Source organism: Melospiza georgiana, unplaced genomic scaffold (genome assembly GCF_028018845.1).
Source record: "Melospiza georgiana isolate bMelGeo1 unplaced genomic scaffold, bMelGeo1.pri scaffold_29, whole genome shotgun sequence".
In the NCBI taxonomy this organism is placed as follows: Eukaryota; Metazoa; Chordata; class Aves; order Passeriformes; family Passerellidae; genus Melospiza; species Melospiza georgiana.
This window is the reverse complement of record NW_026652215.1, coordinates 7803175-7817992: the sequence shown is the minus strand read 5'-3', so window position 1 is coordinate 7817992 and position 14818 is coordinate 7803175. Positions and strand designations below refer to the sequence as shown.

Below are 14818 nucleotides of genomic sequence, written 5' to 3'. Positions count from 1 at the left end.
TTGGGGCATTGGCAGAGCTTCCCTTACAGGTGCCTCCGTTGGTGTCTGGTTAAGACAGAGATCTGGGTGAAGCTTTTCCCACTCTGGGGACACTCGTAGGGCCTCCCCCCAGTGTGGATGTGCCGGTGCCTGATGAGGTTGGTGTTGTGCTTGAAGCCCTTCCCGCACTCAGGGCAGCGCAAGGGCCTCTCATCCGTGTGAATCCGCTTGTGCCCGAGAAGACTGGAACTGCTCTAAAACCTCTTCTGACACTGGGGACACTCGTAGGGCCCCTTCCCAGTGTGGATGCGTTGGTGTATGACAAGGGCAGAGCTGGAGCTGAAGCCCTTCCCACATTCCCCACACTCATAAGGCCAATCCCCAGCGTGGATCCTCTGGCTGATCAGAGTGCTGCTCTGCCTGAAGCTGTTCCCACACTCGAAGCACTTGTGGAGCTTCTGCCCATCATGAAGCTGCCCCTGGACTACCAGCTCTGAGTTCTGGCTGAAGCTCTGTCCACCTTCCTGGCTCAGGGTGGGTCTTTCCTCCTCAGAGAACCCTGGGTTGGGTTTGGAGCCCCTCCTCCTCATGGGGGATCTCCAGGGCTTTTCCTCCCCATTGGATTCTTTTCCCATGGAGCCACTCAAACCGGTCTCTTCCATGTGGTTCTGCTGTGGGGATTTGTCGTCCCTGATCTTGGTCCTCAGCTCCTTCTCTGGTAGAGTAAGGACAAGCACAGGATGGGATTTCCCTCCGTGCCACAGGGATGGGGAAGGAGATCCCCACAGTGCATTCCCAGCAGGATGGCGTTGGCAGCGGGGTTGTCCTGCATAGAGGGGATTTTCTGGGCTGGGAGATGGAGCAGGAGAGAGGGGGAAAGGGGCACTGACTTCCTCCTCACCTGCCTGGGTGTCCTGGGGCATCCTCATCTTCCTTGAGGTGTCTTCCGCCATCTGGCCAAGTTTTAGGAACAGGATATTCCTAAAACAAGGGAGGAAAACAAGGGATGAGCACAATGAGCTTTGTACTGGTTTAAAGGCAAACCTGAGGAAGAGTCTAAGCCAGAATTCCAATTCAGTAACAAAATAAGGATCAAGGCAATGATACAGAAAAACTGCCTTAAACGGACAGAGTCAGGATATAACCTGACACCCTATTGGTCAGGGTGGTGGCAGCAGTCCCAGTAAATGGTTGTGCAGTCCTGTTGGAGAGATGAACACGATTCTGTCGAAGCAGTGATCCTGTAGAAGGGTCTGGTCTTCCTATGGAGGTCCAGTGGTGGTTAGGGAGTTCTTGTCCTCTGGGAATCAAGTAGGCAAGCTGCTCCTGGTGTAGCAAAGTGTCTGCTTATATCCAGGTAGGAATGCTTGGATCCTCCCCCTGGGCGGAGCATCCCACAATGGGAGGATGGAATTTTATCAGTCCTGCAGTGACACTCAATGGCCCATTCACAGGAGATATCTCCCCTGGAGGGCGTTATCAGGTGTGAGTCATGGAAGAGATAAAGACACTGCCCCACCTGTTTATAACAGTTGCTGAAGGTGGGGATTGAAAACATGCATTTGGTTACATCTTGCATGGCAACCTGAAACAGTGGGGTAATCCCTGCTCAGGGGGTGAACACCACCCCCCTTACCCAAACTGGCTCAGCTGTAAAACCCCCACCCCAAAAAGGCCACACACACAGGGGACAATGACACACTTGGCCCCCTCCAGGGGAGGTCTGTTTCACAGGCTGGGGGACTTTGCCAAATGTTAGAATAATTTTTCTCTTTTTCCCTGTCACCTTTGCGACAGCGACGCATAGCTTCCCCTTCCTTTTCATAATCCGTATTGGGCCTATTTTCCACTTTTCTTTTTTTAGAATGTGCCAGCAACTGAGCTGGAGCTGTACAAGACCAAAGGAATTTGGATTTGCCACAAAATAGCTTCTATTATAAGCTTATAAAATTTTGGGATTTATTTGCCTTTCCATCACAAGTGACTTGTGGGAAAAATAAATTCAAGGCATTTTATCTACGGTCAATTTTGATTTCTGACAAGAAAAAACATTACTTTGTCTGGTGCCCAGGGGATGCTTGTGAAGCCTCTGTTCCTCTTGCCCTGGGAGATGCTTGGGGGGGGTTTTTCCCTGTCCCTGTCACCCCAGGCCATTCCCCAGGGGGTCTCCATCATTCTCACCCCAGAGAATGCCTGGAGGGTCTCCCTCCCTCTCACCCCTGTGCCAGGGGGTGCTCGGGGCAGTCTCTGTCCCTCTCAGCCCAGGGGATGCTCGGGGCAGTCTCTGTCCCCTCACTCTGGGGGATGCTCGGGGGGTCTCCATCCCTCTGGCCTCAGGCAATGCCTGTGCAGGGCTGGGGACCAGGGGCTCTGTGTCCCTCTCACCGCTGAGGGTGCTTGGGGCTGGGGGGGCTCTCCGACCTTCTCACACCTGGGGAGGCCGGGGGGGTCTCTGTCCCTCTCAGCCCTGCTGTGACCCCACCCAAACATCATCGGGCTCAGAGGGACAGAGACACCCCCAAACCCCCAGAAGGGCTGAACCTGGGATTTGGTTTGGGGCTGAGGATTTAGGAAGGGGCTGGAATTGGGGCTGGGATTGGAGTTGGGGTTGAGATTTGGATTAGTGCTGGGATTGGGTTTAAGGCTAGACATGGGATTGGCTTTAGGGCTGGGGTTGGGGTTGGGTCTTGGGATAGATGAGTCTGAAACTGGGATGAGAATAAATACAGAACTGTGAGTGTGTCTAAATGTGGAGTGAGACTGAGACCAGGATCAGGGTTTGGGATTGAGCTCACCCAGAGCCCAATGATGTTTGGGTGAGGTCACAGCAGGGCTGAAAGGGACAGAGACCCCCCCGGCCTCCCCAGGCGTGAGAAGGTCGGAGAGCCCCCCCAGCCCCGAGCACCCTCAGCGGTGAGAGGGACACAGAGCCCCTGGTCCCCAGCCCTGCACAGGCATTGCCTGAGGCCAGAGGGATGGAGACCCCTTGAGCATCCCCCAGGGTGAGGGGACAGAGACCCCCGAGCATCCCCTGGGCTGAGAGGGACAGAGACTGCCCTGAGTACCCCCTGGCACAGGGGTGAGAGGGAGGGAGACCCTCCAGGCATTCTCTGGGGTGAGAATGATGGAGACCCCCTGGGGAATGGCCTGGGGTGACAGGGACAGGGACAACCCCCCCAAACCCCTGCCAAATATCCCCCATGGCGAGAGGCACAGGGACCCCTCGAGCATACCCTGGGCACTGGACAAAATAATTTGGCAGAAATCAAACTTGACTCTGCATAAATCACTTTGATGAATATTTGATTTTCCCACAAGTCAGATGTGATGAAAATGCAAACAAATCCCAAACATTAATAAACTGACAGTACAAACCATTTTGTGGCAATTCCAAGTTCCACTGGTTCCTGCACAGCTCCAGCTCAGCTGCTAGCACGTTCTGATAAAAGTGTAAATTCAGCCCAATACAGATATCATTAAAAGGAAAGGAAACTCTTTGTAGCTGTCACAAAGGCGACAGGGATGAAGAGAAAAATGATTCTCACATTTCGCAAAGCACTCAAGCCTGGGAATTCAGGAGTTATTTGGGAATTTAGCTACTTGAGCTGAGCTTCTTGTAGGACTTTTAGCAGCCTTGTGTTCCTCACCATGGGGTGAATGAACCTTGTCAGTCTCGCTGGTATCATTTGCTCCCTTTCCTCCTGTGATTTGAAAAAACATTTCAAGGAAGGATGTCACAGACATTTTTTTCATAAAATCCTCTCTTTTAGGATTTGTCCTTTCTGTGAAGCTGGGGCCCCAGAAGAAAAATGCAAACAATAATTATCTGCTGATTTGGAATGTAACAGGAGCATCTGTGATTGGTCTTCTCTGAGTGTTTGGATTTGCTGACCACTCACGGGAGAGTTGGTCCTTGCTTTCTGCTGGACACAGAACTTTGTTATTCATTCTCTTCTTTCTATTCTTAGCTTAGCAAGCCTCTGCAACTTTTCTCTTTATTCCTTTTAGTATAGTTATAATGTATTATATATCATATATCAATAAATCCAGCCTTCTGATCATGAACCAAGATTCTCATCCACTTCTCTCACCCTGAAGACCTTCATCAGGTCGCTGTAATAGAAGGACAACAAAATATTTTCTTTACACTCCGGGCCCACAAAGGCGATTTACCTCATTGGTTCTCCCATAAGTCACTCAGAGGAATCTGCAGCCCAGTTTCAAAGAGTTCCTCCAGAGAGAACCACAACCTCCTCAGAGGAGGGAACCATGCTGTTGTCAAAGGCACTTGGGGTCAGAGAACAGTGCCTAAACTCACTGTGCCAAAATAATTTCACAGTCTGGTGAGTCTGGTTAAGAAAAGTGTTAGAGAGATTCCTCTGCCCCAATTAAGGTGATAATGAGACCAAACCCAAAATGAATTTTATTGAGAAGTAAATGGGATAGAAAAGGGGGGACAGGAAGGGAATGACAGGAAAAAGAGCCCTCCCCTGGGGCAGGGCAAGTGTGACATTGCCCCCTGTATGCGTGGCATTCCCGGGGTGGGGGTTTTACAGCTGAGCCAGTTTGGGTAAGGGGGGTGGTGTTCACCCCCTGAGCAGGGATTGCCCCACTGCTTCAGGTTGCCATGCAAGATGTAACCAAATGCATGTTTTCAATCCCCACCTTCAGCAACTGTTATAAACAGGTGGGGCAGTGTTCTTTATCTCTTCCATGACTCAGCCCTGATAACGCCCTCCAGGGGAGATATCTCCTGTGAATGGGCCATTGAGTGTCACTGCAGGACTGATAAAATTCCATCCTCCCATTGTGGGATGCTCCGCCCAGGGGGAGGATCCAAGCATTCCTACCTGGATATAAGCAGACACTTTGCTGTACCAGGAGCAGTTTGCCTACTGGATTCCCAGAGGACAAGAGCTCCAGAACCACCACTGGGCCTCCAGAGGAAGACCAGACCCTTCTACAGGATCACTGCTTCAACAGAATCGTGTTCATCTCTCCAACAGGACTGCACAACCATTTACTGGGACTGCTGCCACCACCCTGAACAACAGGGTGTCAGGTTATATCCTGACTCTGTCAGTTTAAGGCAGTGTTTCTGTATCATTGCCTTGATCTTCATTTTCTTTTAAATTGTAATTCTGGTTTAGACCCTCCCCAGGTTTGCCTTCAAACCAGTACAAAAGACAATGTGTGCACCCTTTGTTTTCTTCCCAGAACAGGATTTCCCATTCCCAAACCTTGATTGGATGGATAAGGAGGCTGTGAGGAAGAGGAAGGATCCCCAGGACACCCAGATAGGTGAGGAGGAAGTCAGTTCCTATTTCCCCCTCTCTCCTGCTCCATCTCCCAGCCCAGCACAGCCCCTGGCTGCAGGACAACCTTGCTGCCAACGCCATCCTGCCAGGGATGCACTGGGGGAATCTCCTTCACCTTCCCTCTGGCATGGAGGCAAATCCCATCCTGTCCTTGTCCTTCCTTCCCCAGGGAAGGAACTGAGGATGGAGACCAGGGAGGAAAAATCTGCATGGCATAACCTCGTGAAAGAGGCCGTTTTGAGTGATTTTAACGCACAGGAATCCAACAGGGAAGAAAAACCTCAGACATCCCCCATGAGGAGGGGCTCCAAACCCAGCCCAGGGTGCTTTGAAGAAGAAAGAGCCACCCTGAGCCAGGAAAGTGGGCAGAGCTTCAGCCAGAGTTCAGAGCTGGTGGTCCATGAGCAGCTTCATGATGGGGAGAAGCCCCACAAGTGCTTGGAGTGTGGGAAGAGCTTCAGGCAGAGCAACCACCTGATCAGCCACCAGAGGATCCACACCAGGGAATGGCCCTACAAGTGTGGGGAGTGTGGGAAGGGCTTCAGCTACAGATCCAACCTTGTGACCCACCAACGCATCCACACTTGGGAGAAGCCCTACGAGTGTCCCCAGTGTCAGAAGAGGTTTAAGACTAGCTCCAATCTTTTCCATCACCAGCGGATTCACACCGAGGAGAGGCCCTTCCTCTGCCCTGAGTGCGGGAAGGGCTTCAAGCACAACTTTGACCTCATCAAGCACCGGCGCATCCACACAGGGGAGAGGCCCTACGAGTGTCCCCAGTGTGGGAAGAGCTTCACCACCAGCTCTCACTTGACCAGTCACCAACGGAGCCACCAGTAAGGGATCGCTGCAAATGCCACAAATGCAGGAACAGCTTCATCCACCACTCCAGCTTCATCCCCCATGGGAGAACCCACATTGGGAAGAACTCTGGTGATCCATGTTCCCCATGATCCATGCTGGGAAGACACCTGTCCCTTTCCCTGCCCCTACCAGTGTCATGATGTGGCATTGAAAAACATGAGGGTCTTGCCATGGCTGTGTTATTACATTCAATCCCACCTCAGAGAATTTCCAGATGCAGAAAAGGGACACTCTCTCTCTCTCTCCCTGAGAAGAAGGGTGTCATTTCCAAACAGGGGAAATTGTGGCTAGGAAGACCCAGTTAGTTGTGTTTTGGTTTTCCCAGTAAACTGTTTAATTTATCCCTTCTGTTATCAATATTGTTTCAGTTCTGTTTGTCCCTTATCTTGTTTGTGTTCCTAATAAATTGTTCTTATCCTAGCCCGGACCTTTGCCTTTGTGCTTTCCATGGGAGGGCAGCGAGGGCAGCGCGGTTTTAGCAAGAGCAGAAAATTGGGGAATCCCATTCCTGAACCCCGGCCCGTGGAAACCGAGCATCCCAGCTGGTCCCAGCCCTGGTGGCCGTGGCAACAGCCTTGGGAGCGGGTCCCTGGCTGGGGCTGTGGGAACCTCTTCCCTCTGGTGCCCAGGGACAGGAGTGGAGAGAACGGCTGCAGCTGAGACGGGGCAGGCTCCGGTTGGATGTCAGGAAAAGGTTTTTGCCCAGAGGCTGCTGGGGCCCTGCCCAGGCTCCCCAGGGAAGGGTCCCAGCTCCAGGGCTCTCTGAGCTCCAGCAGTGTTTGGACAGCGCTGCCAGGCCCAGGCTGGCATTGTTGGGGTGTCCTGTGCAGGGCCAGCAGCTGGACTGGAGGATCCTGATGGGTCCCTCCCAGCTCAGCCAATTCTGGGGTTCTGGGATCCCATGAGCCTGGGGATGGGGCTGCCAATGGTTGCCATGGCAACGGGCTGTGGCTGCAGGCCTGAGCTGGTGTCCATGGCAACCACCCCGGCATGGGGTCTCCATGGAGCTGCCAAGGGACCGACCATAGCAACAGGGGGCTGTGAAGGTCCGCCCGAAATAAACGGGTGACGAATGATTTTTGGGTGCAAAAATAACCAACAAGAGGCACAGGGGTTTTGCAGTAACAAATCAACAAGGTGCAATTTATTGATTATAACCACAGCTAAATATGCATTTGGTTAAGGGATCCGGGGAAGAGAAGGGTAAGACAAGGAAAAAAAAAGGGAGGAAAGAAGGTCAGGGAATGGGGTATAGCTACCAAGACGTGATGTCTTCGGGGTCCCGCCGCCGAAACTCGCTGGTACACGTCTTGGGGAGATCTCAAAGGACAGTCGGGCCGAACCCCAATATATATACTGTTCTTGGTTGGGGGAAGGTAACTGAAATTAGGTTTCCATGGAGGGGAGAAGTCCATTGTTTTCATGGCTGAATGCTCACATGTACGTTAAGTTTTCCCCCTCCCTGAGTTGGGAGGGAGTACAGTCCCAGTCTCTGGAAGGAGGTTGCCAGGGGGGTGCCATGGGGGTGTCAATAGGGTGCCAGAGGGGTTCTTGGTTCCTTGATGAGGAGATTCGCATCTCTGTTGGTCTGTCACGGTGGTTGAAGACAGGCAAGAGGGGTCTTCACATGGAGCGGGGGGGAGCCACCCCAGAGCTCAGTCTAGCCAGGTCAGGAGTTTGGAAGAAAGTCCAGTTCAATTGTCCAGAAAAGGGCAGCATGCCCCCTTCGAGTACAGCATGGCGTGTTCTGCAAACATCCCTTGTGAACACACTAGATAAGCAGGAGACTTTCTTTCCCAACCGGCTCAGCACTTTTAACTCTTCGGTAGTCTTTTCTCATGACAATTGTGAGGCAAAAAATGAAGGATTTTCGGATGGACTTCTACACGACCCCGTGACTCACGATTGTCTTGAGGAATCTTCATCAGCAGAGCTCTAGAGTGTCTTCGAAACTCGTTGCACGTTGGTAGCATAACCCCGGAAAAGTAGGGATGACAGGAGAGAGGGGATAAAAGGGGAAGAGAAGGAAAAGAAAAAGGGAAAAGGGGAACCAACAAACATAAACATAATTATTATTGATCATCATAACAACTTCACACGTGGTTATTTTTTATAACGATTTCAAGAAATTATGATTAATTTTAACAATTTCAAAAAATATTCATCACTGAAAGCAATATCATTTGTTTAACAATTTCAAAATGATTAAAACAAATCACAAATAATCAAAACAAACAAATCATAATATTATCATCGTCTTTCAAAATTATTTTCTAAAAATTAAAGTAACTTTCTGCAAATCATACTTGATATTTAAGAAGTTGTTCTAAGGCACATATGCTTGATTCATAACCGTTTCGTATCAAGTGTTTTGGGGACATCTATTGTATTGAGTACATCAGCTAAGCGGTGTGCATTGACTACAGCTGACAGTCTCTTAAGCTTTTTCATCATTCTCCAATTCAAAATGAATAGGGCTGCTGACAAGATAAAGCCAAGCGTAACTAGGATCAAAAGAACAACAATTGGATGGCACACACTGTTCAGAACACCTGTGGCAGTAGGTGACCACCCAAAGAGAGTATCCCACCACCTATGCTCAGCATCTTGCTTTACCCTCTCCATAACCCGGTGTATTTGTCTCACGTTGTGATGAACAGTCACCAGGTTCTTCTGTCCGCTCTCCTTGATTTTCTCGAGGATGTCAATCAGGTCTTGATGGAGCAATAGTTGTCTCACGAGGGCGAGGTTTGTTCCGATAGGAGTGGGCATCAGCTTCTGGATCAGCGTGTAGTTGGATTGCAGTAGATGGTGAGAAGTAACTGGAGCTTCATAAGAGAAATCGCGTTCTACTATCTTAGTAAAGTTACAAGCACAAAAATTTGAATGATTCTTTGCATCTACTACAACATCTTCTACAAAGACAGAATCACATGTGGTTCTAAAGCATGCACAGCCATTGCCTATGTATATAAGAGCTGTCTGGGTATCCTCATGTGGACGAATTTTGAAATGACAGATATTTTGCTCTATGTCTAAACAAATATTTGATCTATGATTGCATTGCTTTCACAGATGAACTCTTGTTGTTCTCGGACAACACAAGTTTCCAGGTTAACAGTTTGCCATTTGTCATCAACCTGACGGGCCCATCCCCTATGTTCAGTAGGATAGAGAACAGCTCCATCATGGTTTAATCCTAATGCAATAACAGGGAAGACCAAATGTACAGAGGCATTGCGTATGGTTAGGACAAAAGCAGTGGCTGTGTTTGAAATGGGATCATAGGTAAAGTTCACCAGGTTCCACCAGGATTGGAATTCTCTTTCAAATTCAGAGGCACTGTCCCAGATTATTTTCCGAATTTCTGTGGGGAAGGTGCCTTCCTCGCCCTCTCTTATAATTGCAGCAGAGACAGATTGCATCCACAATTGTGCCTGGATACAGCTGAGGGCTAAGGAAACATTGTTCTGTGTAGCACTAAGTGCATCAATTACCAATTTGTGATCATCCACATTCACTCTTTCCCAATTTGGTAATATGCTTGATAGCAGTCTCTGGTGTGTTCGCAAAAGCCAATAAGAATGACTGCAGTAGTTGCTGTAATTTGGTCAAATCTCTAATTGTGACAGCCAATTTATTCAAGTTCAATTAATTTACATGTTATGTATAATATCATCACCTGGTGTTACCATAAGGGGAAGGAAAAACATTATTTCTGTTGTCCATCACTAGTGTTATCATGGTTTGTCAGGTCTTCATGTCCCTCGGAGTTCTTCTGAAAAAGTAAACACAACAGACTCTGCCACGAAGAGGCAGAAAAGGTTAGAACAATGGAATTGCCAGAGAGGTTTTGAACAGCAGTGGTACTTCCCCTACAGCAGCAGGGGGTCCACCAAAAACAGGTTGTCCAGGGTAATGTACTAGGTTCTTGAAATCATCTGCTCCCTGTAGTGAAGGAATTGTGCTTGGAGCTGTTGGGCAAAAAGCAGTGATTTTGGAACACTCATTTACCCCCCATCTATAGTAAGAGGTGTGAGAAGTCCATTTAATCTTTTCACCTTCTGCCCAATCCTGCACACCTTTGACAGTAGAGTGAGAAATATTATCAGATTGAATTTCCTGTGGCTTTAGGAAAATTCCAAACCATCCCTGCATTGCTTTAACAGTATTATCTCCTGTACCTCTTTTAAAAGCATCAGCCTGGAGCAACCCAAATATAAACATAGCATAGGACTTGGTGTTAATACAGACAAGAAAGTAATTCTGTCCCTCACTTTGGAAAATACTCCAAACAGTTAACAGTTCCCCAATCTGGGCATTGTCCTGTTCCTCTCTGTTAGCAGAAGCGGGGGAGAGAGGAGGGGTTGCTTTAGTCACAGAGGCAGGTTTATTTTGGCTGCTACCCAAGCTCCCAGTTTCTTGGATTGCCCAGTTCTCCTTCACCTCCCTGGGAGCCAAGCCAACCACAAACACACTTTCCCAGGTAGTGTACCTTTTCTCAGCATCTTTGAAACCATAGGAATAAAACCCAACAGGCTTTGTCAGACCCTCGGGACCCTGCTGCCAAATGTGTACTGAAAGTTGTGAGGAGGCAAATCCCCACTCCACCTGAAAGGGGTCTGTAGGATAGATAGGGTCCAGTGCTTGGTGAGCTGTCACTTCAAGAATCAGCAATTGCAATTTTTCCTTCTGAGAAGAAGTCCAATCCCATTTTATTCTTTTTCTCAGCAAGTCATAAAGGGGAACAAAAGGGTCATTCTGGTTACTAAGAAGTTTATCTGGTCTTTCTATAGGAGACAGAGCTACTATGGTTTTCTGAAGGAGAATTGCTGTAGGTTTAAGTGTTCCCGGAAGCCTTTGAGTTAAAGAGGTCATAATTTCAGGCTTTACAGGTGATTGGATTGGAGATTCAAAACCAGGAATTAATTTCTTTTCATGAATCAATTGCAGGCAGCCAGCTTTGTGAATGTTTTCCAGGAGTTGGTCAAGGGTACCAACCAAAGGGTCTCTCCTTTCCAAGGGGTTGAGCCCCTCAGCCCAATGAGCTGTGTGCTGATTTGGGGACCATGGGATGCGTCTGTCTGCTGTTGTTAGGAACACCCCATGTCTCCAGCACCTGCCGGCTTCTTGTTCTGACAAAAGAATCTGATCTCCCCCAGTGAGAGACACTTGACAAATGTGTTCTGTTTCAGATTTTTGGGGGAGAAGCCTGTACTGCTTTGCAAGTTTCGTTAATTCAGTAGCAGTGTACGGGATTTCTTTAGTGGTTTTGTGCGGGCTAAAATCTTCATTATTGATATAGTTGTATTCTGTTTTAATTAGAGGTTTTATGTTGTTACAGCAGTGTTTCCCACAATTTTTCATCAGGGTTAATTCTGTTTGAGAACAATTTTGACTAGTGTGAGGAGTTTCTTTCTCCTCTGTTTCTTTTGAGGAATCAGAGTTCTGTGAATTTTTAACATGTTCCTCTCTCAGGGCAGTCCGTAACAAGTTATTTACATTTCTTTCTTCATCCAATTGTTTTTGCAAAACTTCAACTAAGTTTTGGAGGGAGTCTATGATAGCATTTTCCTCACTTTTTCGCTTAAAGCGAGTTTCTATGGCTGCTGTGAGACAGGCACCCAAGACTGAGCAGAGGATGGTTTTATTTTTGCCCAGTTTAAATTTTGTTTCATGTTGCAAAGAAGATATTCTATCAATAACATTTTCTAAGTTAAACCAATTGCAGTTTGCCCATCCTTCTCCCTCCAGAGAAGGTGTGGCATTGTATTTAGCAAGCAGAGCATAAAATTCAGCTTTACCTTTTGCACTGAAGTTTTTAGTCATTTTGTGAGGGGACCAAAGCTACACCAGGGAGTTAACTTAAGTTACACAAATCACACAGCCTTTCCACTGTCCCCTTGCTTCCCTGGGTAGTTGAAGAGACAGAATCAGTCTGGGAGGCCCTGTGAGGTTGCTTCAAATTTGTCTCTTCCTTCCCAGACAGTACAGATACGCACTCACATGAACACATACACACAGAAATGTTTTCTTTGTGAGGGGACCAGAACCTAGAACAGGGAAAAAGCCACTCAGCCTTCGCTGGGCCACCCCTCACTCCCTGTGTAGGTGAAGGGACAATATCTGTCTAAAAGGCACTGCTTAATTACTTCAAGTCTGCCCCTTCCCTTTTAGACAGTCCAGGTACAAAAAATACAGCAGTAAAAAACAGTAACAGGTTCAAATTCACCTCAAAAACAACAGTAACAGGTTCAGATTCAATTCAAATACAACAACAACAACATTATCAAAATCAGTAACAGCATCAATATCAGGACCAGTAGATGTATCAGTGTCAGTGTCCGTGCCGGTAAAATCAGTAACAGAAGTGACAGTGACAATTTCCCCTGCTTTTGCACCGAAAAAATCTTTTGTGTCAATTCTGGAGCCTGTGTGCTCAATCGAGCGTGAGATTTGGCTTTGGCATGTGTAGTCTGCGAGAGGTTACAAACTACACAAAACCTGCAAAATCTCACTGGCTGCTGGAATCCTTGTCCGTGACGCCAATTATGTGAAGGTCCGCCCGAAATAAACAGGTGACGAATGATTTTTGGGTGCAAAAATAACCAACAAGAGGCACAGGGGTTTTGCAGTAACAAATCAACAATGTACAATTTATTGATTATAACCACAGCTAAATATGCGTTTGGTTAAGGGATCCGGGGAAGAGAAGGGTAAGACAAGGAAAAAGGGAGGAAAGGAGGTCAGGGAATGGGGTATAGCTACCAAAACGTGATGTCTTCGGGGTCCCGCCGCCGAAACTCGCTGGTACATGTCTTGGGGAGTACTCAAAGGACAGTCAGACCGAACCCCAATATATATACTGTTCTTGGTTGGGGGAAGGTAACTGAAATTAAGTTTCCATGGAGGGGAGAAGTCCATTGTTTTCATGGCTGAATGCTCACAGGTACATTAGGTTTTTCCCCCTCCCTGAGTTGGGAGGGAGTACAGTCCCAGTCTCTGGAAGGAGGTTGCCATGGGGGTGCCATGGGGTTGCCATGGGGGTGCCATGGGGGTGTCAATAGGGTGCCAGAGGGGTTCTCGGTTCCTTGATGAGGGGATTCGCATCTCTGTTGGTCCGTCACGGTGGTTGAAGACAGGCAAGAGGGGTCTTCTCATGGAGCGGGGGGGAGCCACCCCAGAGCTCAGTCCAGCCAGGTCAGGAGTTTGGAAGAAAGTCCAGTTCAATTGTCCAGAAAAGGGCAGCATGCCCCCTTCGAGTACAGCATGGCGTGTTCTGCAAACATCACTTGTGAGCACACTAGATAAGCAGGAGACTTTCTTTCCCAACCGGCTCAGCAGCTTTAACCCTTCGGTAGTCTTTTCTCATGACAATTGTGAGGCAAAAAATGAAGGATTTTCGGATGGACTTCTACAACTGGGAACTTCACACCCCATACCGCCCCCAATCAAGCGGCCAGGTGGAGAAAATGAATCATTTGATTAAGCAGCAAATCATAAGACTGGGGCAGGAAGCTAATCTACGCTGGCCCCAAGCTCTTCCACTAGCACTATTGCGAATTCGAACAAAACCTCGAGCTAAAGAAAAGTTGAGCCCTTTTGAAATACTCTATAGAAGACCATATGGAATACAAAAGGGACTGTCCACCCATATTGGAGAGGTAACACTAGCCACCTACATGGTGGCCTTAAACCAACAGCTCAAGAAAATTGAGAAACATGTGGCTGGAACTCGGAGCCGGGGGTTAGATGGGCCAGTACATAACATACAACCTGGAGATTATGTATATCTTAAGTCTCTTACAGAAAAGACCTTGGAACCACAGTGGGAGGGACCGTTCCAAGTGCTCCTCACCACCTTCACTGCAATCAGAATCAAGGAGCAGAACGCCTGGATTCATCGCTCTCGGGAGAAGAAGGCCCAGAAACCCCTTGAGGAGTGACGCCAGGAGACAATGAACTGAGACTAAAACTTACTTGGGCAAAATGAGTATATTGCGGTCGGGAGTAGCTCATATTTTAGTTTGTAGAATTGTTTTGTGTGTAATCATAGCTGAAGTTTTAGAACTTGAGAGTACCTTTATTCAGAGCAATGCTGAATGGCCTTGGTCCCAGACGTCTAATCAGTATACTGGATCCATGGGAAAACCTTCTGAGATAAAGGATTTAAACCTATCCACTGTGGTAATTCATGGAGATCAGGTATATGAGGAGCAGGAATGGCAGGAACAGAAACTGTGGACACTTCAAGGGATAAGAGGGTAATTAATCAAGGTAGGGTGCCGGATGATAAATGGGACGGCTTATGAGACACCAAATGAAATTAGTGTCTCAGCCTCTCCTGGTGCATATGAACACCAGGAAATCTGTGATAGCCTAAATGAATCAGACTGCTGGTGTAATTTCACCTTAATACAGCCTGTAGAAATAACTTGCCTTTGGGCACAAGATGATATCGGGCTTTCATTTAAATTCAAAGTAGACACTACACCTTTTACCACAGCAAGACCCTATACAGCCCACAGCAAGACTCAAATAGTTCAGACTCAACCCAAACTTGAACCTGAGGTGTATGGAATAGGCCCCTATGTAGTAAGGAATGTGGGTGAGCAACAACTATTATTCAATCCAGAATGGTCTCTCAAACGTGTGAA

At 48.0% G+C, this 14818-nt stretch overlaps 1 pseudogene; it reads right to left on the bottom strand.

Moving 5' to 3' along the window:
- LOC131096410 (zinc finger protein 208-like) overlaps positions 1-14818 on the bottom strand; it is a 1316393-nt pseudogene continuing 1301575 nt past the window's right edge.